This window comes from Microtus pennsylvanicus, chromosome 22, assembly GCF_037038515.1.
Source record: "Microtus pennsylvanicus isolate mMicPen1 chromosome 22, mMicPen1.hap1, whole genome shotgun sequence".
NCBI lineage: Eukaryota > Metazoa > Chordata > Mammalia > Rodentia > Cricetidae > Microtus > Microtus pennsylvanicus.
The window spans coordinates 9,685,137-9,713,100 of record NC_134600.1 but is presented as its reverse complement, the minus strand read 5'-3'; the positions used below and the strand labels follow the sequence as shown (position 1 = coordinate 9,713,100).

Below are 27,964 nucleotides of genomic sequence, written 5' to 3'. Positions count from 1 at the left end.
GGTCTCATGAATGCCAGGCAGACATTCAACCAACTGAGCTTCGCCCCCGAGTTCTCTACGTGAAGCTTTTCTGTTCTGTTTTGTTTTGAATTCTTCATCAGTTGACGGATATTGTCTCCACTTTGGGCTGGTAAGAACGGTGATGCCATGAACTCTGGTGTGTGGCAGCGGCTGCGGCAGCGAGGAATGAACCACAGAGCTCAACAAACCCACGTGGAAGTTTATTAGGCAACCGGGGGGCGGGCACTGTGCCGGTCGACTGAGAGGAGGAAGTGATGAGAAGGAACGGGAGGGTGGAGCTTACTTAAAAGGGAAAGCTTATGCATGTGTACAGAGCCTTATACAGCCACTCAACGCATGACATGGCCATGCAACGCATGAAGTAGTGACATAGGGTCGAAAGGCCCCTGGGCTGGCTAGGTGTTTGCCTGACGGTGGGCTGCCAGGGAGTGGGGTCAGTATAATGCTGGAATCCTAACATTTCCCACCTTCTTTTTATTTTTTAAAGATGAGGAATTAAAGAGGGTGCCAGGTAGGGCAGGGAAACGGGGCACTGACTTCTCAAGACTGCTTCTAGCTGACTTGGAGGGGGCGGCAGCGATCATCTTTGGGGAACCTGAGAAAGCTGGGGTGTGGTAGCTGGTCCTTTCACTACTGTCCCAGGCTATGTGGCGCCGTCCCATGTTTCTTAGATCTGGCGAGACGCTGTCAGAACAGAAGATAAAGTTAAATTTAGGAAGAAAAAAAATTCTTAGGTTCTAGCAATCGAGGGAGGTGGGTAACTGACCTGTCTGAAGTGAGTCCAAGTCGACTTTTAGCTTCTTTCAAATCTTAAAGCACCTCTTCCATCCCCATCTTCACGATGTCACCTTAACACTCAGGAGAGACGGGTGGTTGATTCCTGAGGGTACCCGGGCGTGCTTGATGGTCTTTGCGCGACCAGTTCCGTGGCTAACGGCTGGCAGTCCTGTAACCACAGCTAATGGGTTTGATTAGGAGTTTGGGATAAGTCATTGGTGATACATAGAGGAGGGTGTAATTAGTAGAAACAGGAGAACGTGGATCAGCCTGGGGGGTGGGGGGAGGAAGAGGTGTCAGGAAGAAAAGCCTATGGGGCTCCAATCCAGCAGAGGAGGTTGTGGGGTGAAGCCTCATTCTTCTGATATTGGAGACACCAATTTCAGTTGCTCTCAGTGTCCTCTGAAGCTGAAAGGAACAGGGTCCTGTTGGAGTCGCTGTGTACGAAGGAGGATTACCTTGAGGTGGAGGGGTAAAGAGCTTGAGACCAGATAAGTGTATCCAATGAGGAAGGCCCTCAAATTTAGCAGCTGTTGAGTTACAAGAATTACTTGGAAGCGGCTCTGCCACTTAGAAACGGGTGAAGGGTGTTAGTCTCGTGGAGAGAGAAGGGCCTGGTCTCCGATGTTGACTGGAGATGGACAAGGGTTGGTACACAGTCAAGGTAGGATGTAGTCAGAAAAATTCCATAGGAGGGAGCAAAGGGGGTAAAGTAAGGGTGTAAGCAGGTGATCCGGGAGAGGTGAGGGTTTAGGTGAGAGACCAGGGGATAGAACTGGCCAGCCGTACATAAGTTCAAAGGGCGAGATGGAAGGGGACATTTGGGGAGAGCCTAGAGCCTGAGAAGATCCTGAGGCAAGGGTTTTACTCAGTCAAGGTAAAGTTCCTGTGACATTTTAACGAGAATGTTTTGTTGTTGTTGTTTTTTGTTTTTAAAGGAGCAGTTAGTTCATTCTACCTTTCCTGAGGACTGGGGTTGGTATGAGATACGAAAATGCCAAGGAATGTTGAGCGCTTTCGACAGGGCTTGAGGACCTGAGAGAAGAACTCTCGGGACCATTGCCTGACTGAAGAGAGATTGGAATTCCAAATCGGGGGATAATTTTCTGGAGAAGGACCTCAGAGACTGTCTGAGCCCTCAGGTTAGAGGTCAGAGATGCTTCTATCCACCCTGCGGATGTATCCGCCATGAAATTACCAGGAGATATTGACTTGTCTAACTGGGGGCATGTGGGTAACATTAAGTTGCCAGTCAGTCCCTGGGAAAGAGCCCCTGGCCTGGTGGGTAGAAAAAGGGAGGTTTTGTTACCTGGAAATAGGGTCTGACAACTGACAGGATTTACAAGAGGCAGATGTTCGCGGGCTACTCTATGGGTGCACAGAGAGAGAGAGACAGAGAGAGAGACAGTGAGAGAGAGAGACAGACAGAGAGAGAGACAGAGAGAGACAGAGAGAGAGACAGAGAGAGCAGAGAGAGGGGCTTATTCTTAGTTATGAATGCCTGGCCTTACCTTGGCTTGTTTCTTGCCTGCTTTTCTTAAATTATCCCATCTACTTTTTCCCTCTGGGCTTTTATCATTTTTACTTCTGTATCTCTTCTTACCCCGTGGCTGACTGAGTGACTGGGTGTCTGGGTGTCTGGGTGGCTGGCCCTGATGTCCTCTTCTCCCTGTTCTCTTGCTCCTCGTTCTCTCTCCTCCCAGATTTCTCCTTCTGTTTATACTCTGCCTGCTGGCCCTGCCTGTCCTTGCTCCTGCCTTGCTTTTGGCCGCTCATCACTTTATTAGGACCTTTGGGGGTTTTAGACAGGCACAATAACACCGCTTCAGAGAGTTACACACATGCAGCGTAAACAAAAGTCACACACCTGAAAATAATCTTCCCCAACAGGCCAGTGCTAAGACTTCTGTCTGTAGGCTTAGGGACCCTCTCTCCGGACACCTAATCTTAGCCCTAATGTTGGGGCAGCTCTGGGAAAAGAATAGGTCATAAGGAATTGTCTGCCCTCTGGGTTTTTCAGGGTCTAGGTTAGTATACTATAAGAGGGCTTTTGGGAGGTGTTCTAGGAACTCAGATGGATTTTCCTGTCTGTCCTGAATTATTTCCTGAAGTTTCTCATAGTTTACTGGCGTGAGGGCAGCCTTACAGAGACTTCTAGGAGGCGGGTTGTAAACTGACCTCTAGCTAGAGTGGGGTATTATAGTCTCAATGGGGGTCAGCGATCTGGGACAGTCTCTGCCCTGATTGGATAAGCAATGCTAGTCTGATGACCCTCATCTCCATAAGCTCTAGCCTGCTTTCAAACTTGCCTGTGTTCCTCAAGTAGTAGATTGTTAGCCAAAATCACTCACACACACATACACACACACATATCGAATGTGTGTGTATGTATGTGTGCATATATATATATATGTATGTATGTATGTATGTATGTATAAAATGAAAGGTGAGACTATGAGGTTGAATGGTATATTGTAAATTAGAATTCTTTTATGAAAGCCGTAGAGTTAGAGGTTTAAGATCCCAGGTGTTTTTTTTCTCTTTGACAGAGTTCTCCTAGTGAGAAGGGGACATGAACTTCAGCCAGCCCGTCCACACCAGCTACCTCTCGCCAAGGGAGAACTGTAGCTACTGTAGCTGGCTTGGCTTGGCTAGGGTGGGGACCCAGAGTGGTGCGAGGGTGGGTAACAGGGAGGGTGGAAGCAGATGCGAGGGTCGGGCTGCTGGAGAGGAAGAAAAGGCGGCATGGGCGGGCGGGGGGTGGGGGCAGAAGGAGCAGTTGGATGCTGAGGACAAAACGGTGGGGGTTTCATTAGCAGCGTCTAAAGTAGTGGACGTTTCCTCAGGCTCAGGTTTCATATCTAGAAGGATATGAGATGAAGACGACAAAGAACAGAAAGGATGTTTATTGGGAGCTATAGATCCCTGGCCCCTTGACTTTCTTTGCCTGCAGCTGCTCTGAGCACAAGACCTTGATGGCAAGCTGAGGAGACGTGAAGCTAAAAGAAAGATCACGAGAGCTGGGCGTGGCTAAGGAGTCCAAAATAAGCTGCCCCTGAGCTCAATAAAGGGGCATTTGGCATTCTTGTATCAAGGATGACCTCTCTCTCTCTCTCTCTCTCTCTCTCTCTCTCTCTCTCTCTCTCTCTCTCTCTCTCTCTCTCTCTCGTCTGTGTGTGCGTGTGATTTTAAGTCTCCAGGCCAGTTCCCGGGTCGTGTATGGTCCATCGGGATTTTACAGGACCATTCCGGGTTTTTACAGATGTTTACAATTGACATAGAAGAATGTTTGAATGTATTATAACTCTTTCCATGTATCTGTTCGCTGGCAGTAGTTGAAAAGGTCCCATAGAATTTCAGGATCTAACGAGTCGTTGAACTCTTATCTAGGGATATTTGGGCCATTTCTTAGTACAGAAGTGAATGAGTCTAGGGGCCTTCTACATGGCAGGAGGTGGAAAGGTTTAGGTTTCCTAAAAGGCATCCCAGAGCCGTGGATGAGCTTATACGTTTTCCCGGTTTGTTTCCCATGAGTGACGCAGAAAGCTACTGTGTCAGGCCTCTTCACGGTTCATCAACCAAAAGAAGACCTAGGACACTAAGACCAAAGGATGCAGAGTCCAAACTCATGAAGCCAAAGGAGGGCCATGGCCTGAAAGGCCTGTAGGGTCAAGAAACGACGGCACTAACCACTCGGTTAAAGGGGAGGCTGAGGACACGAGATCCAAAGGTCTTGCTCATGGGAAAATGCCGGAGGTGATCGTCAGCAAAAGGGGCCCCATTCCCAAGAACCCCAGAAGGGTGCCTGACACTCAGCAATCACTTCCAAGGGTTCAAGGAAATGTTTATTCTGACTGGGAGGAGGGGATCTTGCCAATCATAGCTAGTGCTGTGTGAAGTATCACAGCAGACAGGTAACTGGAAAGTGGGCTGTTGGCTTGGGGTCAGGGTCCACACAAGCCTAGAGCCAGCCACCTGTGGGCTAGAGGGATGATGAATGAGAGCCTGGCCAAGTCTCACGGCGCCAAATGTTGTTGCTTGGCAGTTTGGCCGTGGCTGCGGCCATGAAGAATGAACCACAAAGATCAGCAAACCAGTTTATTAGGAAAGGGCAGGATAAGAGGGGGCTGTGTCAGTCAACTGAGAGGAGGAAGTGAAGAGAGCGAACAGGTGAGATGTGGGATTCCCCTCTGTATGTAGTGAGTATGTTTTATTACCATTGGTTAATAAAGAAGCTGCGGTGGCCTTTGGAAGGGCAGAATATAGCAAGATGGGAAATCCAAGCAGAGATAGAGAAGGAAAGAAGTCAGAGTCAGCCAGATGCCATACAGCTGCTGAAGGAGAAAGAGGCCAGAACCTTACCAGTAAGCCATAACCTTGTGGCGATACACAGGCTAAGAAATGGGTTAATTTAAGAGACAAGAGCTAGCTAGAAATACGCCTGAGCCATCAGCCAAACAGTATTGCAATTAATATAGTTTCCGTGGGATTATCTGGGTCTGGTCGGTCGGGAAACTGAAGCAGAGTCTTTGATTACACAGGCAGGTGGTGCTTACTCAAAAAGGAAAGCTTATGCATTTATACAGAGCCCTACGCAGCCACGCAATGCTATGCATGACATAGCCATGCAACACATGACATAGTGGCGTTCAGTCACAGGATCCCTGTGCTAGCTAGGTGTTTGTCTGAATGCTGGTGAGCTGATGGGGGTGGGGGAAGGCAGGGTCAGTATAATGCTGGAATCCTAACAAACTCACTTATCTCGGGCATACATATATGATTGGAATTACTGAGCCATGGAATAATTGTTTAATCACTTAAGAAAGTGGCTGGCTGAAAAGAAAATGATCTGATCGTTCCAAATCCTCAAGAAACTAGACATCAAAAGACAGAATAATCCAACTGAAAAAAAAATGGGGTACAGATCTAAACAGAGAATTCTCAGCAGAACTATCATCAAGCGACCAGAAGACATTTAATGAATAGCTCAACATCCTTAATCATCAAAATGACGCTGAGATACCATCTTACACCTGTCAGAATGGCTAAGATCAAAAGTACCGGGGACAGCGAATGTTGGAGAGGATGTGGAGTCAGGGGACCACTCCTCCACTGCCGTTGGGAGTGCAAACTTGTACAGCCATTTTCTTATTCTACATGTGTAGAAGAGCAACCTGATGAAGCCAAGGGTTTAGAGATGCGTGTGGCTGAGTAATGAAGTCTTCTGGCTCTTTCTGTTTCTTGCTTAGTACCAACAAGTAAGTTAAATGAGCCCTTCTACAATAAAAAATGGTTTGTTAGCATGTTGAAACACTTTTTTAATTGAAAATATATTTTTCATACAATATATTTGATGATTTCCCCTCATTTAATTTTTCCCAGCTCCTCTCCACCTCCTTACCCCCCAACTCTATGCCTTCTTTCTCTCTCTTCTTTAAAAACAAACAAATCAGAATAAAGAAAGAAAAAAGACAATATACATACAAACAAAAAAACGATTAAAACACAAAATTAAAACCCATAATACATAAGCCAAAGACATGAGATAAGTTTCCCAAACAAAGCAATTTGAGGCAAAAAAGTCTATAAAAATACCATTGAGTCCATTTTGTGTTGGCCTTAGGGATAGGGCCTGCTCTTATTTATGATTTACATACTCAGTGAGGCTCCACTGAGGAAAACAAAGTTTTCATTTTGTTGGAGACAGCTTCTCCGTTAGGGGTGTGAGCTCATGTCCGTGTCCTCTTCTCTACTTAGGACTGGGACTCTGTGCAGACCTTGTGCAAGCTGCCACCATCACTATGAGTTCATTTGTACATCAGCCCTGCTGTGTTTGGAAGACACTGTTTCCTTGGTGGCATCTATAGCAAGGAGGCCGCTTGTTTGTTTCCCCAACTGCTCAGCCCTGAAATCATCACACAGAAACTGCATTATTTAAATCACTGCTTGGCCCATTAGCTTTAGCTTCTTATTGGCTAACTCTTACATCTTAATTTAACCCATCTCCATTCATCTGTGCATCACCATGAGGTCGTGGCCTACCAGCAAAGTTTCAGCACTATCTCTGAGTTTCAGTTTCTATCTCTGGAGGAGGCGCCATGGCTTTTCCTTGACTCCGTCCTTCTTTCTCCCAGCATTCACTTTAGTTTTCCCCACCTAGCTCTTTCTGCCCTGCTCTGCTATAGGCTCAAAGCAGTCCTTTAATAACCAATGATTTAAAAACACACAGACAAAGACAGACAGACAGACGAGGCCATGGGACATCCTTGCAACAAGAATGCCCAAAATGCTCCAGCTCTCAAGATCTTTCAGCTGCAGACCCATCAGGCTTTCATGCTCAGAGCAGCTGCAGGCTGCTGAGAGCAGAGGAAAACAAGTTGTTTACAAGAAATTCAGGGTCTGGTGGTCCGCAGTCCCCAACAATGGCAGACTGAGAGACCACTGGCAGTGGCACCAGGATTTATCCCTACTGCTTGTACTGACTTTTTGGGAACCCATTCTCTTTGGATAGATACCTTAGTAGGGAGGGATATGAACCTTCCCCAAAGCAATGTGCCTTACCCTCTCTAAGGAGTGGATGGAGCAGTGTGTGGTAGAGAGAACGGGAAGAGGGGAGTGGAAACTGGGATTGGTATGTAAAATGAAAAAAAAAGATAATTTGTTTTCTTTTTTAAAAAAAATAAAAAGAAACTGCATTGAAATGGTATTACAAATTAAGACGCACCACCAGAGGGAACCCCACATAAGCTCCTGTTAGAGTCCTCCGTGGAACCCTAAATTAAACATGAAAATGACCAGGAAGTTTAACAATGGAAGGAAATGACTCATTGGTAATATTCTTGCTGCAAAAGAAAACCTCTGTGCTGGGCAGGAGGAAAGGTGGCCCCTCCTCTCCTCATCAGAAGCCGGGCCAGACATTGCAAAGGGGACGTTCAGATGGCACACAGGGAAAGGCATCCCAGGCGACTTCCCAGGATTTCCACTCTCGGGTTCCAGCCTGCAGTTCCTTTGAGTCAGGGCAGAGCTGGAATCCTAGGGTGCATAGATTTCGAAGTCTATGTAGTTGGTTGTTTACTCTTTTCACACGTTGACTCTTTTGGCTTTTAGGCGGCTGTCCCCCAGCTCCCAAATAAGTCACACAGAGGTTTATTACTACTTATGCGTGCCTAGCCCTAGCTTGGCTTGTGGCTAGGAAGCTTTTCTTAAATTACCCCATCTACCTTTTGCCTCTGGGCTTTTCCGTTTTCTTATTTCTGTAATCTGACTTTTCACTCTTACTCTGTGGGCTGGCTGTGTGGCTGGGGGGACTGGCCCCTGCAGTCCTCTCCTTCTGTTCTTTTTCTCCTTCTGTTTATTCTCTCGGTCTGCCAGCCCCTCTCTCCTGTCTCGCTATTGGCCATTCAGCTCTTTATTAGACCAATCAGGAGGCTTCACAGCTTCACAGAGTTCAACAAATGCAGCTAAAAGAATGCAATACATCTTTGCATCATTAAACAAATATTCCACAGCACAAACAAGTGAGACCCATCTTAAAATATATCCCATAACGTTCGGTCTTTGCTGTACTGACGTGAGGGAACTCAGTGAACACCCGTGCTGTGGACAGGCATGTGGAAGACTGTAATTCCCACACCACCAGGTCGATACATGTACCAAAGGCCTGGGAAAGAAAAAGACATATTTCCAAGTATAAGAATGTGACCCTAAGCACATCTATCATGACTTGTCCATCCTCTGCTTTGACCTCTTAACTCGTAGCTGAAATACCTCATTTGATCCCCTCTAGTCTGTACAGCTGAATGGCACTGCCTTTTAAGACTTCAGTTTAGGGCTGGAGAGATGGCTCAGCGGTTAAGAGCACTGCCTGTTCTTCCAAAGGTCCTGAGTTCAATTCCCAGCAACCACATGGTGGCTCACAACCATCTGTAATGAGGTCTGGTGCCCTCTTCTGGCCTGCAGGCATACAAGCAGACAGAATACTGTATAAATAATAAATAAATAAATACTTAAAAAAAAAAGACTTTAGTTTAACAGAGTTGACCACACATGTTAAGGGGTGCTCGCTAAACGTTGCTCTATTAATAGCGCAGATGAATTTGACTTTCATGACAGTCATTCTTTTGGAAGACTGATTTACGTTCATTAGCAGTTCAAAGGTAGCACAAGAGGGACATCGTACCACACGGCGTGTGGGCTCTTGTGATGATGTCAACTTAAACTCGATCCAGGCTGTGAGTGTCATGCAATCGTTCACTACCAAGCCTCCTATGACAGAGTTGCCTTTACATCTGCCCAGCAGAAGACGCACAGGTGTCAAAGCCTGCAACATGGACCGGGCAAACCACAGCCCACATCACTTCCGGTTGTCCAGGGACAGGCACACTATGTTGGCCTGCGTGACAACTGGCCAGTTTGATGCTAGTTTGCAGTGACAGATAATTTTTCCCCCAAAATATTTGTCTACATGAGGGGTGTACGTACGTGAGTGTCTGTGCTATGGAGGTCAGGGTACCTTCCATCCCTTGGAGCTGGAGCTGCAGGCGGTGGTGGGGCAACCATGAGTGTGGTGGGCAAACCCAAGTCGCTTGCAAGAGCAGCGTAAGCTCTCAACTGCAGCGCCAGCCTGAGCCCATATTGTTGTATACCGTTCAAAAGCTGAAAGCCCACAGTCTAAGACTGCAGGCAATCTCTATGAGCATAAAAACAAACAAACAAACAAACAAATAAATCAAGTTACCCACTTTCAAAATACAATGACATAGAACAAAAATTTCTGTCCTGAAAAGGGTGATGGACCATAGCAAGGAAGGACTGAACCAAGGCAAAATCAAGCCCTTCTCCGCAAACCTTGTGTTTGGTGACACTGTCTAGGCTCCAATGGACTTGGCTAGCCCTTCCCTATAACGCTGTTGCCTGAACCACATGTGATCTTTCTTGGGCCAACTCCGGTCTCTGGCTGTGATATTCCTTGGCAAATATCTCAAGTTCTAGCTCTGTAGCATCCTTAAACCCATTGCAACTTAGGCTTCACCTTCAAAGCTTGCTGAATTACCCACTGAGATATTGTTCCATGCATGGGGCCTGGTCCCACTCCGGAGTAATCCAGTCCTCCGGTGGCTATCTAGAACCTTGGTATGAGCTTCCGTGGTACTCTTAACTCTGGAATTTTGCACGCTTGCAAAATCAATGGTAAATTCTGCTGCCAATTCAAGGTGCAGCCTGGCTCCCTTTCGTCTCTGCTGGGGCAGGCTCTGAGTACCAATACGGCTGAACTTAATCAAACAGCTCCCTAGCTGGCTGAGTTGGCGTAGGCTGCCTAGGAGCCTTCAGAGTGGGCCGTCTTGTACCGAAGGAACCCTCCTATTGAACAGAAAGCTGGAAGGGTCGGGCTGTTCTCTTTACCAGCCAACAGCATTGCCAGCAGTGACTTTGTCCACTACTCTATAGTTACTCCCCCTCCTTTCCTGGCCCCAATGCGTGTTTTCCACACCATTCCGCTCTGCTTTCTGCTCCGGGTTCTCACTGCAAATCTAGACAGAAGCAGCGAGAGCAGATCCTAGGCTGCTTGGCTGCTTGAGATTGCCTCCACAGCATCAATCATGCTATATATATATATATATATATATATATATATATATATATATATATTTTTTTTTTATTTATTTATTTTGGTTTTTCGAGACAGGGTTTCTCTGTGGCTTTGGTGCCTGTCCTGGAACTAGCTCTGTAGACCAGGCTGGCCTCGAACTCACGGAGATCCACCTGCCTCTGCCTCCCGAGTGCTGGGATTAAAGGCGTGCGCCACCATCGCCCGGCCATGCCTTATATTTGAATTAAGCTCTGTGTAGGCTTGCAGGAAAGATGGTCAAGAATCTTCGTGAGAGAATCTAACACAACTGGCCTGGCCAGTTCCCTCACCTAGAGTCCTCTTCCCCTCCCCGCTCTGAAACCTCCGGAGAAGTTTCTGGTCCATCTTTCTAGTGAAACGGTGGCCTCTTAAGCTCTGCGCACAGCACTTAAAGGCTCCTCTGGGCTACAACTTCAGCTTCTTCCACAGAGAGCGAGACAGACAGACAGACAGACAGACAGGACCAACGAAAAGAAAAACAAACAAATCAACCACAAAAACAAATCCCCAGAGAGGCAGAGAGACTGGAAACTGGCCAGGCTGTAACATCGGGCCCTCACTCCGTGGTCACTGGCTTCTTCTAGAGAGACCTCTCCCCACAGTGGTTCTGTGATGAGTCAAAAGAGCCGCCACAAGCTGGGGATGAAAGGTCCAGATGTGTGAACTTGTGGGCAACGCTTTTCATTGACATCGTAACAGTCTGAGAGAGGGATTAAAATGATAAGTGGGTACCACAGTGAGTACTGGAGCTAGGCTCCCGGCTTCAAATAGCCTCACTGAAGACTACATACTCGAGCGAAATTAACCCCTGTACGGCTTAATTGCTACAACCATGAACATTCGTCGTCCTGGTATCTTTCTCAGACAGTTATGGCTTACCTGGAATTATAAATGTTTATGGACTGACATCTAGACCGGGTTTGGTGAAAGGGTCAATAAATGTGAGTGGCAAAGCTGACAGATAAGAGGGGACAATGGACCTTGGTCACCGGGAACTTACACCTAGCATTGCCAGAGATCAGAAGCTAATGAAGGCTTCTAAGCAAGCAATAGGCTCACTGGGATATTGTTGCATGGTGGTCCCCGCAATAGCAGTAGAAGTGGGCTAGATGCATGGCTCCTACTCTACCCCCTCCCCAATATAAAATTTACATATATATATATATATATATATATATTGGTTTTGCTGTCATAGATCTGATTTCATAATTAATAGCAGTAGTAACAGCAAGGAGGGACTTAGGAGAATAGATCTAAAGGACACCCCGAGAATCTAGGCCGGGCGGCACACATCTGGGTACTCCCAACACCTAGAAGGCAGAAGCAGGAGGATCACAAATTTGAGGCCGGCAGGGGTTATAAAGTGAGACTCTATGTGAGAAAGTAAAAATAAAATAAAAAGATGATCTGAGAGAGAATGCTGAATCCACCGAGCCTGGGAAGGAATGAAAGCTGGGAATGGGTGCGCCCTACAGGAGCCAGCTGAGTTAGTTACCCTGGAGAGATGACCATTTTAAACCACAGGCTGTGTTTTTCACAGTGCTGCCCCAGGCTCCCGTTCTAGCCGCTCCTAGTTGTTGGAGATTTGCCGTCTGAGTGATACAGATGAATGGCGGTGTCGGGGAAGGTCCACGAGAAAACCTGCTCCCTAGAACTGTGGAAGATGGTCCAGCTCCAGCTGCCTCCTAGGAGGGCTGCCTCTTCCCCAGGCCAGCTAATAGAAGGCATATGCCCAGAAGACACTGCTTTGACTAAAGGAACATGCAGCAAACTTAGACATCTCTATTAGAACAGGGGACTCGAACATCGCTAGCAGGAAGTCCAGCGCCACAGCTTCCAACCCGTCTGTCAAACCCACAATACCAGAGTCCTCATGAATGAAGGAGGAAGAATATTCTCCGGAGTCTGTGGGTGGGTTCGGAAGAAACCACGCACGCCTTGAACGGTGGATGAGACGACCCTGAGCTTCCTGGCCCACCCATGTAATTCACTGTGCTTGTGACGTCGGGGACGCCAGACTCCAGCAGGCGTGGGATGCCCTTACCCGCCCCAGAAGTCACAGGCGTCACCGCGCCTTTCCACGCCACCAGCCCGGGGAAAGAGAAGGGGCGGGGACCTGGCAGCAACTGGGCTGCACGACTCGCAGCCAAGAGAGGCAGGGCACCTCCCCGGCTTCGCAGCGGTGACCTCCGCGGTCCTCCAGGCCGCTCGCCCTCCGGCTGCGCCCGCCCCAGGACGCCGGCGCCGGGTCCCTGCGCGACTACCTCCTGGCGTTGGCACTCCCCTCCTCCTCCTCGCTCGCCCCTCCTCCGCCTCTTCCGTTTCAGAGGGAAAGTCTGCAGCCTCCTTCTGGGCTCCGCATCCCCGCTTAGGTAATCCTCTTTCCTGCTTACGCCACCCCTCCCCGGTGTCCCCGCGCGCCAGCGTCTCCTCCTCCGCGCATCTGGGTCCCCGCGAGCGGCGCGCGCTCCATCGCCTCCGCGGAGAGCAGGTGAGTCGGTCTCCGGCCGAAGGCTGCTGGCCTCCGAGGCTGGGCCTGCGAGGTCCCGGGCCACTGAAGCGAGGCCGCCCCGGCCTGGCCGTGCCCACGGGGACAGAGCCCGAGTCGCCAGCCGGGACGGTCCCGCGGCCCCCTTAGCTCTGCAGGAGCAGCCTGCAAGAGATCGGCGCGGGAAGATGAGTAGCAAGCAACTTTCTTCCCCTGCTTGGTTCCTTTCGGTTCTGCTACTAGGCTCTAGGTTGAATGGACTGACCTGAGGATGGTCGAAAGCAGAGGCCCAGGTCCCACGGGTTGATGGCGTAGCTGTCAAGAAGCCAGTGAGCAGTTTGAGAGATGCTCGTTGGCAGGGCTCTGTGTTGACTGCCTCTAGAAACCCCTTCTTGAATGTAAAGTAAACAGACCGGGACTATATTTAGACAAATCTCCGTCCCTTCCTTGTAATTCTTTCTACACTTTGAAGTCTGGTTGAGTGAGACGTGCCTAAGGCAGCGGGTGTGGACTGCATGGGCGGGTGTCACCTAAACCTGTAACCTGGCTTTGGTGAAAGCACACGGACCGTCAGACGTGAGAAAGAAAATCCAGGGGAAACGCGTGAGCGAGCACAACGTGTCCTTTGGAGATTTCCATCCTCAAAACTAGCACTGAACGCGTGGAAGTTTGCCCACTGTGTGAGGGTTTTCGCTTCAAAAGCACGGCGGCTTGAGGCCCTGCGGACAGGCCACTTGAGGGGAATGGAACGTTTTTTGGCTCTTTGCCCTTAATTTCCAATTTCGATAAGTTGGTAAGGCTTGGGTCCACTCCTAACAATCTAAGGCAGAAAACAGACCCCCTACTCTTGGCTGATGAACTAACTGAATGACCTCAGCCAGGCCTATGAAAGTATAAGGGAAAATGCAGGCAACAGGAAAGCCCATTTTAACCCCTGCTCAACCGGTTTTCTGTTTGTTTGTTTTGGTTTTTCGAGACAGGGTTTCTCTGTGGTTTTGGAGCCTGTCCTGGAACTAGCTCTTGTAGACCAGGCTGGTCTCGAACTCACAGAGATCCGCCTGCCTCTGCCTCCTGCCCGTTTTCTGCTTTATTAACTTAATTTTTAAGGGCTTTCATGCTACTTTTGAAGTTAATTCCTAGTCATGACGTAAGTCATACGAGACGAATAAAGCTACCTGTTTTGAATAGAATAAATACCTCCTCTTGGCAAGTTTTGTGTGGTAACCGTAGCCTAGATTCAAGCTCTGTAGTGTGAAATTCATTATCACTGATTTAAGTTATAGCTATACTTGGAGTAAAACCACACTGGGAGAGAAAAATGCTTATTTCTTTTTAGAAACAAAAAAGCCAACAAAATACAAGCAATCGGGGTGAATCATTATAAAGACATTTCCTCTTTTATTTCGACCCTGAGTAATAATTAGAAAAAAAAAAGTCTTATTCTATTTCAAGTCACCCCCGAAACTGCTCAAAAGTTAAACGTGTAATCAATTAAAAACAAACACCTTCGGCTTTAAAGGCAAGAAGGGCACACACGAGAACTTTCTCCAGGTAGGAGCCCTTGTAAATATCCTTGTTAAAATGCAGCCTGTGACCTAACGAGGTCAGCAGGACTCAGTGTTCATGCTTTTTGCCCGGGGTAATTTGGAAATAAAAGTTTTGCTTTCTGTTTCTCACAATTAGCGTGGAGTCATGTTCACTACGCATGCCTTTTAGTTAGCATGACCCGAGCTAGAAGGCAGGTAAGGGAATGGCAATAATAGCAGAAGGGGTGTGTGTGTGTGTGTGTGTGTGTGTGTGTGTGTGTGTGTGTGTAGGGGGAAAGGTTTATCGCATAAAGCCCTGCATAACCCCGGGACTCATACAAAAGGCAGGCATAGCTGTCTTCCAGTACTTCCAGCATTGGGGGGTAGAGGTGAATTCTCAGGACAGTCTGGCTAGCTAGAGCAGCTAGAGCAAGCTTCAGGTTCAGTGAGAGACACTGCTACAGCGAACTGGAGAGATCTAAGGGGACCTCCAGCTCCAACTGTGGGCTTCCACAGTCACACACACACCTGCATCTACAAATATTGGATCATGCTATGCATACGTGCGCATAAACATATACCACATGCACAAAATGATACTCGGATGCAACTTGGTAACTCCATTCTAATGCTTAGTTAGTAAGGTAGACAGGGTCTTATGTATCTCAGCCTGGTCTCAATCCCTCTGAGGTAGAGGAGAGCCTTGATTTCCTGTTTCCACTCCGCAGTGCTGGTGTTATAGGAATATGCCGCCACACCAGGTTATTAATACTGGAAATGGATCCTAGGGCCCCAGGCATGTCTGGCGAGCACTTCACCCACTGAGCTGCATCCTCAGTTCACAACATAGTACTTCTAAGTCATCATTTCAAAAATAAATTTAAAGTAGAAAACAACAGCAAATTTTTGAAAGGATGAACAATACCAAAAAATACTCAGTCTTGAAATCCGCAGGTGAGAATGAATTCACCGTTGCGAAGGTGGGTAGCTGTGTGGTCGTTCAGAAGTCTTCCATGTAAAATGTTCTTTAATAAAAGTTGAGGTTTTATTTACGTAATGATGATACTCATTTAAGAAATCAGTGCATCTAATTCTTCTGCTGACTGAATACATATTGTTGCAAGTGTATGCTCTTAAACATATTTTTTGCAATTCCATATCCATTATAATGTATGTAATGCTAATCAAGTCTTATCATATTAAAAAAGTTTTTCCTATTGAAAACCTGAATAGGGATCAGGGGTGTACATGGTCTAGTTTTCCAAATTCTACAAAATGGAACACGTCCATCTGCAAGATTTCATTCCTTTGAGTACCCTTTGAGTTACTTCCTGCAGGTAGTGGTGTTTGATTACATAAAGAACAAGTAGGACATTTTCTTATAATTTCCTTAGTTTGTTGCCACGGGATGGAAAAGTCTATTTTTAAACTTCTGCTGTTGACATGGTGTATTGTTGCAAGGGAGAGGGGCTGCTTGTTTGTCCCAGCCACCCAGCTAGCTTACACCTGAAATAACCACACAGAAACTGTATTAATTAAAACACTGCTTGGCCATTTGCTCTAACTTTTTTTTTTTGACTTTCAACAAGTGGTCTAGTCAACCACCTATTTTTCTTTTTCTTTTTGTAAAGATTTATTAATTATACAGCATCTACCTGCATGTATCCCTGCGGGCCAGAAGAGGGCGCCAGATCTCATTACAGATGGCTGTGAGCCACCATGTGGTTGCTGGGAATTGAACTCAGGTCCTCTGGAAGAACAATCAGTGCTCTTAACCTCTGAGCCATCTCTCAGCCCTAGCTCTAACTTCTTATTGGCTAACTCTTACATATTAGTTTAACCCATCTCCATTAATCTGTGCATCGCCACATACCAGTGGTTTACCGGAGATTCTAACCGGTGTCCATCTCTGGCAGAGGATCCATGGCTTCTCTGACTCTGCCCTTCTTCCTCCCAACATTCAGTTCTGTTTTCCCCACCTACCTAATTTCCACCCTATCAACTAGGCCAAGGTAATTTCTTTAGTCATTAACCAATGAAAGCAACACACAAACAGAAGGAACTCCGATACCAGTGTGGTTTTTTTTTTAACTGAAATTCTGAGACCTTCAGCATATTTCCAACCAATGATTGATTTCTGCACTGTCTTGTGCTACAAGAACTGGCAGACCCATGATGTGTGTTATATATATGGAGTGATTCATATTTCTGATTATTTCTCGTAACTGAATAAATAATAGTTAATTCTGTATCATCTGGTATAAATTCAGTGGTTACAACTCTTTCTGCATATTGTGAATCAGTAACTCTGTTGAGAGGTTCTTTAACATACCATAGCATATAATTGTGACTTTTGGACAGAACCATAAGGGCTTTGATTCACTTAAGTTTTCTGATTTTTTAATCTGTCTTTCCTAATTTATTTGTATCAGTTATTGGTGTGTCCCCTATAATGTGGGGAAGGATCCAACTAGTTCTCTTTATAAGTTGAATTCTCTTGCTTTTTGGGATAGTTGTTGTTAATCTCTCCCAAAAAATTACTACAAGCTCTTTACCAAGGTTCGCTTTCTCTCCATAATGTGTCATTCTTAAAAGGTACTATACTCTCTGCCGGGTTTATTCCTGCTAATTGATGAAATCTCAATTTTCCTTTTAGAATTAACTCAGAGATCTTTTGCACATAAATTTTTAATTTTTTACTTGGTTTATGCAATAAAAGATCAATTCAAAGATAATATCTTCCCTCTGCATTAAAATCCTGTAGGAGAATGCTGTAGGAGAATGTGACCACAATGCAATTAAACATTGGATCCACGTGTGCCTTCTGCAATTTCTCTTCTATCAAAGCCAATTCTCTCTCAGCTTTGGCTGATAATTTTCTGGAACTATTTAAGTCCTTGTCACCATCTAAGATTTTGTTTAAACTAATTGGTTCATCAAGTTTTATCCCAATAGTGGGCCATAGATTGGAAATATCTCCTAGCAATCTTTGGAAGCCATTAAGACTCTACAACCTCCTATTTTGCACCTTTTGGGGCCTCATGTTTTATAAACCTATTTTATAGCCTAAATAATTAATAGAATCTCCTCTTTATATTTCAGGAGCAATTTGTATTCCCCAATAAGGCAAAATTTTCTTTACTTCTTCAAATATTCTTTCTAAAGTATCTACATTAGAATCAGATAATAAACTGTCATCCGGGAAATGGTAAATTATAGATTCAGGAAATTGCTTATGCATAATTTCCGATGACTGCCATACAAACTATTGGCACAGGGTGGGGCTATTTAACATTTCCTGTGAGAGGACCTCCTATTGATATCTTTCAGCAGGCTGAGAATTGTTATAAGTTGGTATTGTGAAGGCAAAATTTTCTCTGCATTTTTTGTAAAGATATAGTGAAGAATCAATTTTTAAAATCAATAACTATAAGAGGTCATCCTTTAGGTAATAGGGAAGGCAAAGAATTCCAGCCTGTAGAGAATTCATTGGCTGAGTTACCTTATAAGCAGCTCTTAAATCTCCATTTTCCAGAGTTCTTTTTAATAACAAATATGAGAGAATTCCAAGGGCTGGTTGAGTCTTCAATATGCTGAGCATTTAATTGCTCCTGTACCAGCTGTTCTAAAGCCTTCATTTTCTCTGTTGTTAAAGGCCATTGTGCAACCCATACAGGGTTGTCTGTCAACCATTTTAAAGGTAGAACTGTTGGTGCCTTTGGAAGATTAGCAACTGTTGCGTTCTCTTCCTGTTCAACCTGTTCTTTAAAATATATTGTAATATTTTCCCCAGAAGCATATGTTAATCTATAGGTTGTTTCTAAGATTGGAGAAATGTTAATGTGAGCATTGCATTGCTATAACAAATCATATTCCCACAAATTCATTGCTATGCTAGCAATCTATGGCTCTAATTTTCCTCTCTGTCCTTCCAGCCCTGTACGTTCAACTGATCTTGCACTCTGCTTTACCTGAGATAAAGTTCCAATCCCTAAAAACTGAACATTTACCTCCTGAAGAGGCCAATTTGGATGCCAAGATTCTGGTGAGATTATTGTTACATCTGCACCTGGGTCTACCAGACCTTCAATGATAACGTAATTTTTTCCTATTTTTAATTTTGGTCTTTGTTTATTCATGGAAGCTTGCCAAAGTACTTGCTTTATGGTGTCTCCTGATTTTTTTGTTGTTGTTGTTCTGTCTTCTATAGCTATTCTATCATCCAAAGCAGTACAATTTCTTATAATAGGTATTGGTTTCTTTAATTGTTCTGGGAAGGAATTTCCTCTATGATGGCAAGAAATGATTGACCCGGATTTGGCATAGGGGTCTGTGAGAGGTCTGGAGTTACCCAAATGGCAAAGGATTGCCTTGAATGTCTCTGGTTGATCTACATTCATTAGTCCAATGCCTGTGTTTTCCACACCTTCTGCCTAATCCATAATGGGGTGGCGTTTTGTTTGAATTATTCTTAGAATAAACATTGTTTCTAGGAATGTTTACAAACCTTTTAAAGTGTCCTTGTTTGCCACAATTATAATACTTGACATTTCAATTTTTTTCTCAAACCTCTGGAAATCACCTCTCCTATTCGTACTTCATGATGGTTATGAAGTTCAGTGTTAATTGTATCTCAGATCCAATCTTCCAAGGGTGCTGATCTTGTCTCTAATGGCCTAATTACCCTTTTGCATTGAGAAGTAGCATTTTCAAAATCCAGAAGTTTGTTAGCCTTTGTAAGAAATCCATGAAGGTTTCTTTTGGACCCTGTATGACTTTAATAAATGATTCGATCTTCTCTCCTTCTTCACTTCTGTCCCAACCATTCAAAGCTGCTGCACAGCATAAAGCCAGGATGTGACCATCATATAGGAATTACATTTGTACATTAGCATAATCTCCTTCTCCAAAAGTTGATCCTGGGAGATTTCCATACCTCTAATTTTACTTTGTTGTTCAATCATCTTAGTGTCTTCTCTGAACCAGGTTCTTCATTGTAATCGTGGACCAGGCTTTAAAACAGCTTTAACCAACTCTATCTAGTCGTTTGGGATAATACTATTACAAACTGACCACGAGTTTAACATTTTCTTCACAAAAAGTGAATGCATGCCATATGAGACTATTGCTTCATTGAATCTCCTTAAATCTGACAGTGGCACGAGAGTCCAGTTATCTGTGACAGAGCCTCTGCCGTTTGATAATTTCTGTTTGAAAACCTTAGGCTGTTCCTCTCCAACCTTTTAACGAAGTGTTGAAATTGATACTCCATTAAATTCCTCTGCCTGAATTTGAATATCTCTGTGATCTGTTTTATTACGTTTTTCTAAGGCCTGTATCTTAGCACTCAGAGTAACCAACTTTCTTAGTGATCAAAATGATAATGTTGATAATGTTTACAACTGACATTGTATAAATCCTATCTAAATTAGTTATCTTCTCATTTAACTGTTCCATTTTCAAATTGTCCAGTGTATTTTCCTACAGAGATCTAACACTCCTTCCACTGTAATAATGTTTCCCATTTTTGAATGTGAGAAAAAAAAAACTCTTTTAACTAATTCTTCCCTTAAGGTTTCCAATTTTCTCGGCAAATTTCCCACTATGTTGTTGAAGATGTGAGATTTATTGCTGCTGCGTAGAACAACAAAAGCTTTACTACTGGATTTCAAGGCAGCTATGTGGTTTGGCAACAGCCCAAGAAGGGGGCTCAGGGAGAGCCGACCAGGAGAGAAGAAAGAAAAACCTAGCCGGTAGGGTGGTGACTCCAGCCATGTGTACCTCTGACCTGTACCAGTGGCTGTAAAGCCACAGGCAAATGGTTTTTCTTTCATGAATTTATATTCCAAATGTTGGGCTCCAGATATAGTACAAATGATTAAAACCCGGAGACAGATATTGGGGTTCAAGCTGAAGACCAGAAAACAAAGTGGCCACCCATTGACTCTTACCTCTAACTGAAACTGGAATGGCAATCCTGCCTCCAGGCATCCTCAGACTGAGACCGAGCTTGAGACCCGTGTCCTCCTGTCTTATATTCCTCTCTAGTGCTGGGATCAAAGGCGTGTACCACCACCTGGCCTCTGTGGCTAACTAGTGTGGCTGCTGGGATAAAAGGCCTCTATGTCTGACTAGTGTGGCTGCTTTGCGCTCTGACCTTCAGGCCAACTTTATGTATTAAAACACAAGTAATAGATCACTACAGAACATACCTGTGGCTGGTAGATTCCCAGCATGACCAGACCAAATGGCAGGAGAACCTAGTGAGTAAAAAGACAAAGTGGGTTTTAACCTTAAACGACTAAATATTTTAGATCTCCTCAATTAATTATCTATATTTAAATTAATTCACGTAACTTTATCAGTTGGTATTTAAATGTGTGCATTTACACTGTAACAGTGGTAGGCTTCCCGTTGGCGTAAAGGAGGATGACACAAACATCAAAGGAGGAAATTAAAATGACCAAATTTTAATTTTGCTTAAGGAAAACGTAACTTGGTTTAAAAAAAAAAGTGATGCCCTGGTTTTTCGTTATTAGCAGCTTACATGTTTTTAAATTTTTGTATGTGTATGAATATTTGCCTTCATGCGTATATATGTACCAGTGCGTGTCTGGTGCCCAGGGAGGCCACGTGAGAATGTCAGAGCCCATGGAACTGGTGTTACAGACATTTGTGAGCCAAGTGGGGGCTGCGAATTAAAACCGGGTTCTCTAGAAGAGCAGCCACTGCTCTTACCTGCCAAGCCATCTCTCCCGACCATCTCCCCAGCCCTGTTAGCAGCCTTTCCAATGAGCGTTTGAACTGCCCGATTTCAGAGCTCACCCCTACTCAGCTTCCTCCTCAGAATTTACAGGACTTGTGCACAACCCCGGTTTGTTCTGGGAATGATTACGAGCCTCTTTTAAAAACATGAGCGATTATAAGCTTCATTAACAGAAAAATGGGGAAATAAAAATAAGAATGAGACCAGGAAGATAAATATTAACCAGTTTATGGTTTAAAGATCACCAGAAATGCAAGAGTACTCTGTTTAGATCTTTCTTTATTTTTATTTATTTTATTTTTTTTTTTTTGAGACAGGGTTTCTCTGTGGTTTTGGAGCCTGTCCTGGAACTAGCTCTTGTAGACCAGGCTGGTCTCGAACTCATAGAGATCCGCCTGCCTCTGCCTCCCGAGTGCTGGGAATAAAGGCGTGCGCCACCACTGCCCGGCTGTTTAGATATTTCTATGACTTTAACGAGCTGCACATATGGTTTAGTGCTTTGAGCTTTTTAGATCAATCATATTATACATATTCTCTTTTCAGTCTTTTTGCTTTTAAGGGTAAATGTTACATTTGGAATTCTGTATTGCTCTCTTCCGTATCTTGAAACATCTGTTAAACATAAGTATCAAGACAAGGGTGGAGTCTATGCTTATGATGCCAAGGGGAAATTTATCCGTCAGCGTGTGTTGAACCCCTCTGAGTATGCTCCAAGAGTTATAAGAAATCAGATATGTTTTCAATCTCTTGCCAAACAGAACACAGATTAATTAACAAATGCTTAGTGTGTTAGGGACCCAGGTTAGCCATATAGCTCTCTCCTGTTCTCCCTCAGCCCAGGAACCGGAGCTGAAGGATCCAGAAATGGCTCTGCTGGAGGCTTTTTGCTTTCCATCCATGTGTTAAATACACACATACACACACGCGCACGCACACACAGGCACACACAAACACACTGGCACACATCTGCACACATGCATGCGTGCACACACGCACACACACAGGCACATATGCATGCATGCACGTGCACGCACACACAGTCACCTACACGCACACACTGGCACAATCTGCACACATGCATGCATGCACGCACACACACACTCACACACATGCAGGCACATACTTGGGTGTTGGAATGAATTAAATCCATATACAATTTACTGCCTTCTTTGATGACAGAATGTTTTCGTGAGCTATTTCTGTATTGTGTCCTCTTGCAATTATTCATCTCCACTGTTGTGCAAATGTGCTAGAGTTGACTTCATTTTACTATGGATAGTTACTTGCGTTCCTGCCAGCGTTAGCTCACTGGAAGGATGATGTATGCACACACTCTTGAAGACATATTTTGATGCCTGTGTGCATACATCATTTGGGATATGTGAACAAGGGAAACTGCCCGACCACGGATCACCGTTTCTGTTGCAGAAAGTGAACATTCTACAACATTCTGAAAGTGGCTTTTCAGGCAGTGGCACCAGCTTCGTCCAGGCCTCCACTATGTAAAAGATGATTGCTCTGTGTTTCATCCAGATGCAGACATGTTGGTCTTTTTTATGGAAGCGGTTCCCTTGGGCTCGTAGTGATATCCTGTTGAGATTTGAAGTTGTATTTTCCTAACTACCTGCAAGGTAAACTTTCTCACCTGTTTATTGACCATTTGTGGTCAGGAGTTTGGATATCTTTTATGAGGTACTTACTCAAGTTTATTGCCCTTGAAAAAGAGTGGTAGAAACCCAGAGGGAAGCAGGTGAGCCAGGACGAACAGCTCACGGAAATGTGTCGTGTTCCCAGAGCACAGAGACAGTGGGCAAGAAGTCAGAACTCAGTGACTGAAAGGTAAGACTTAGGGCCTGTAACAGAGGGACAATGGTCACCCAGGTCCTAGTGCAGGCAATCCCATTCCGTAATGCTGGCTCCTGAGACATCTTGGATGGCTAGATGGCAGGAAGTTCAACCAGGAAGACATTTTAGCTTCCAGTAAACGTAAAGGCAGGATCGCAAGTCTCTGGTAAAGCTGCCTGCTCAGATTCCTCTGGGTCAGGTGACCAGGAGGGCATCTGCACATCTCAGAAAAACGGGCCTGGGCCTTAGAAGCCTGAGTCTCCTGACAAAACACCCCCTTCGTAGAAAAGTGTCTCTCCGAGCCACCTTCAGACGGTCTGACATGAGGCCAGAGTCATGGCACAGCTTCCAGGAGCCAGAGTTTCCACCCATACGCCCAGAAACTGAAGCAATCAGATCTGGCCTACATAAAGGGACTTTTTCTGGGTTGTTCACAGCGTTACAAATAGTTCCCAGGCTTTGGGATTTAATGAACTGCTAAATTTTCAGCAAAGGTTTCAGTGACCCACATAACTTGCTGGCCTCAGACTTTCTCAGAGAAGGACGGATGACTGGGGTGTCTTTGAGGTCCTATTCTGTAGTCAGAGCTGCTGTTTATTAGCTCCTGTGTGCAGACTCGGTGCTGGAGCCTTTCGGGACACCTCATTTGAACTTCAGACATCAAGGGAAGGTAAGCTTTAGCCCCCAGTTGCAGATGAGGAGAGGCTCAGAGAGGCTGAGCAGGTTTCCTGAGTCGTTCAGCACGCAGCTGAACTACGGGTAGAATCTAGGTCAGTTTGATTGCAAGGTCTGTGCCTTTCATATTATACTGCTCGTTGCCTCTTAAAATACCTGTAAACCGTTCGGAATGTATTGTTTTTCTTTTCATCCTGGGAGTCAAACTCAGAGCTCACGCGTGCTAGGCAAGGGCGCTCCATCTGAACTATAGCCCTAGCCCCAGAGCTGATTTAGATTTCTGTTTGGGTTTTCTTTTCAGACAGGGTTTTACATAGCCGAGGCCTTGAACTCACCTTGAACACTGTCCCCTCCCCATTCTATTCCTTCCTCCTGACTGCTGGGATCAGAGGCCCGTCTACTGCTAGATCTGTCTTGCCCTCCATCATAGACAAGAGAATAGGTAGAAATTTAATGAGTCCTGTTGTAATGAGGTTTTTTTTTGTTTGGGGGTTTTCAGGTTGCATGTGTGTGTGTATGTGTGTGTGTTACGTGTGTGTGCAGGTGGATGTATGTGTGCACATATGAGAAAACCGAAGGTCAACTTTGGGTGTGTTTGGTTGCTCTCTACCTCGCTCTTTAAGCAGGGTCTCTCACTGAATCTTAAGCTCTGTTGCAGTGACCTTGAGTTCCAGGAATTCGCTGTCCCTGCTGCCCACCCCAACCCCCAAGCTAGGGTTACAGGTGTGCGCCATCACCACGCTCAGCTTTCTGAGTCCTGAGAATCAAAACTCAGGTCCTTGCAGTGGTGTGGTAAGCACTTCAAAGAATGAACCATGGCCTCCCCCTCACATCCCCTGCGTGATTTTTTTTTGTTGGTTTGCTGTGTTATTTTTTCATTGTCCTACTTCATTTTTTTTTTTTTTTTAGTATTTTTCCAATTAGATTTGAAAAGCTTCCCAAAGCCAGAGACTCTAGTCTCTGATATCAGGACACAGTTTTATGTCTGTCTGTCTTTATATGTATGTATAGATAGATAGGATAATAAGATAGATGGATATATATATATATATATACACATATAGAAGGATGGATACATAGATAGATAGATAGATAGATAGATAGATAGACAGACAGACAGACAGATAGATAGACATGTGTATATTATATATGCATGGTTTAGTCTGAGATGATGAGGAACGAAGTCTGTTTTGCTGAAAAGTGGCTTGGTGGCTCATTATAAACCAAGGCTGCCAAGAAGCTGCTTCCACGCTCACTGTGTCCCCACCAGGCTGGCTGCTAGAGTATCAGCTACCTGGAAAATCAATCTCACAGAAGTAAATTTCTTGACCACACAAGAAGGACAACCTATCCCACTTTTACTATTTGGCCAGAAGACAGAGGACAAGGGGGGGGGGGTTGTGTTGGCCTCTCTCTGGAGAGGAGGTAAGGATTGCATTCCTCTGGCATGACGGCATTGAAGCCTTGACCCCCGTACCTCAGACCATGACTGTGACGTCCTATACATTGACCCACCCTCCTGCGTGGGTTCAACCAAACATGAGTGGGAAATAGTTGACAAAATGTGTGTATGGATTGAACACACACAACCATTTCCCTATTGTGTCCTAAATGCAGAAACGAAAGAAAAGATGTGCTGCATTTGTTTAACTCTGTGAAGCTGTGTTGCTGTGCCTGTCTAAAACACCTGATTGGTCTAATAAAGAGCTGAACGGCCAATAGCTAGGCAGGAGAAAGGAGAGGTAGGGTTGGCAGGCAGAGAGAATAAATCTCAAAGGAGGAGGAAGCGAGAGAAGATCTGGGAATGAGAGAAGAAGGGCGACTTCAGGGGTCAACCACCTAGCCACCCAGTGCAGCATGAATAATAAAAACCCAGAGACAGATATTGGGGTTCAATCTGAAGATCAGAAAAGCAAAGCAGCCAAGCCACTAGAGAGCTCTTACCTCTATGAAATCTCCAGACTGAAAGAGTGAGTTCCTGCCTTGTCACACCTTATATTCCTCTCTAGTGCTGGGATTAAAGGTGTGCACCACCAGCACCTGGGCCTCTATGGCTAACTAGTATGGCTTCTGGGATTAAAGATGTGTGCACTCACTACCTGGCCTGGATGGCCGACTAGGTGGCTATTTTGTATTCTGATCTTCAGGCAAGCTTTATTTATTAAAATACAAATGAAATATCACCACACCACAGCAAGCCATGGAATAAGAAGAAAGAAATACAGAAATGTAGAAAGGTAAAAGCCCAGAGGCAAAAGAGAGACAAGATAATTTAAGAAAAAACTTGGCTAGAGACAAGCCAAGCTCAGGTCAGGCATCCATAAGTAAGAATAAGCCTCCATGTGATTTATTTCAGAGCTGGTTGGCAGGCCCTCCAAAAGAGCCAAAAAAGTAAAAACACAGCCAAAACCATGGGTGTGTCTTAATCCAGCCTGACTGAGTCCTTAAGAAGAGGGAGACATGCCTGAGTTACATGGGCACCACAGAGAGGCCAGGTGAGGACAGACAGACAGACAACATGCCTGAGTTACATGGGCACCACAAAGAGGTCAGGTGAGGACAGACAGACAGACAACATGCCTGAGTTACATGGGCACCAAAAGAGGCCAGGTGAGGACACACGGACAAGTTGCCAGTCTCTGACCAGGAGGCTGTCCAGTCTTAAAGAGCAAATCAATACAAGAAGAACTGGGTACCCGTCACGATCAAGGCCCCTGTCTAGCCCCATCGCCAGCGTCATGCATTTGGTTAAGAGGGACATCGCTGGACAGTGAACAAGTACCTAGGGCGTTCCTTACAATGCGTGTGAGCACAGGCTTTGCTCACTTGCTTATGAGAAAAGGGTTTTTCTGAGAGTGGAGGGAAAACAGCTGTCACTTAAATAGTGACATATGACCAAACTGAGTTCAAGGAGCACCGCGCGTGTGTGTGCGAGCGAGCTAGCGTGCACACACACACGCACACACAGACCTACAAATAAAAACAATCGCTACTTAGAACAAGCTCTGTCTAGCCCTGTGCATGAATCATCTTTCCTATAAGGCTTCATTAAGATTCTCACCGTCCACCGTCAGGTGCCAACCATCCCCAAAGAGAGCAGTGAGGCAATTAATGGTTGTATAAATTCAATTAGCTTTCTAAGGTAATTTGAAAGATAATTCCCATAGAAAACTGGAGAAATTGTTTGCTGCTGTTACCCCTATTCTTTTCAGAAATGACTTGCGTCAAGGGTTCCAATTAAGGGTGATATGCCCTCGGCTGTTTTCTTACCTGCCTGAATGAGCTAAGATAAATGGGCAGAGATAAGGGTGGAGCGAGATAAGGGTGGAGCTTATAAAGGCAGACAGTTTGAGTTTGGGGGAAGAAATGAGATTTCCCACCAGAAAGTATAGTAGGTCCGCCAGCCAAATATAAAGTTGTTCGTTGAGACAAAGGGCTTTCTGTGTTGTCCCAGATGGCCTCAACACCCTGGGCTTCGCTGCCTCTGTCTCCCAGAAACAAGGCGTACAAACTTGCAAAGCTGCCAGAAACGTAGACAGTTCAGGACCCATGCTGTAGGAGGTGGTTTGTTTGCGACCAGGGACTCCAGAGAGAGGGAATGAGCTGGAGAAGTACTGTGATGGTTGGGCTGGCTGGGGAAAGTCTCCACTGACCCTGGCCAAGGAACCCCAGAACCATGTGGAGCCTGACAAAATGGGACAAGCGAGCGGTGTATTGGGTCAGAAGAAAAAGAGGCTGAGATTGACGTAGGACGCCTCAGGACCTGAAAAACCAGATGCAGCGCTGTGAGTTTCTAGAGCCCGTACCCCGGTCATCACCGGCCACAAGTCAGAGCTGAAAGTTTTCTCCTTTTGGCCAAGTTCCTGTACCTGCTAAGAAACATCTGCTCAGGTAGGGAAAAGGGCTGCTACTAGAATAAGCCAGGAGTAGAACGGAGGAATTCCAGGTTTCCAGAGGCAATGGTGCAGAGGCTAAGCCAGCGGTGGAACCGGTATAGTCTTTTCTTTTCAGATAAAACATTGATTTTTGAAGCCACTGAATGTGATAAACAGTTGATACGTATCTTGCTCAAGTTCAAAGTGAGCTTTACATCCCCCCATGTTGCTTCTAAATAAGAAAGAACCCAGATACTGTTGCTTTGTTGACTCCTTGGTCTTAGAGTAATGCAGAATATTTGCTAATAATAGTGGGGTCCCTGGATTTGTACTCTGGTGGCTCATGAGTTATAGTAACGATAT

General features: G+C 45.3%; 1 protein-coding gene and 1 long non-coding RNA gene across 6 annotated transcripts in view; one reads left to right on the top strand and one right to left on the bottom strand.

Annotated features, from left to right (window-relative positions):
• Positions 1–200: 200 nt before the first annotated feature.
• Positions 201–974, bottom strand: LOC142839912 (uncharacterized). Its single transcript, XR_012908852.1, has 2 exons — positions 788–974; positions 201–705 (listed from the first exon to the last, which is right to left on the bottom strand). It is a non-coding gene; the product is annotated as an uncharacterized LOC142839912 (long non-coding RNA).
• An 11,509-nt stretch (positions 975–12,483) lies between these two features.
• The window catches only part of Inpp1 (inositol polyphosphate-1-phosphatase), a 30,289-nt gene continuing 14,808 nt past the window's right edge, over positions 12,484–27,964 (top strand). The window contains exons 1-2 of one of the 5 annotated variants that reach the window (XM_075956021.1): positions 12,515–12,798; positions 18,376–18,485. The gene's annotated coding sequence lies outside the window, so the exon portion shown is untranslated. Of the gene's footprint in view, positions 12,918–18,375; positions 18,486–23,581; positions 23,722–27,964 lie in introns of those variants that run through there. The other 4 variants (XM_075956020.1, XM_075956022.1, XM_075956018.1 and 1 more) reach the window with 4 other exon arrangements.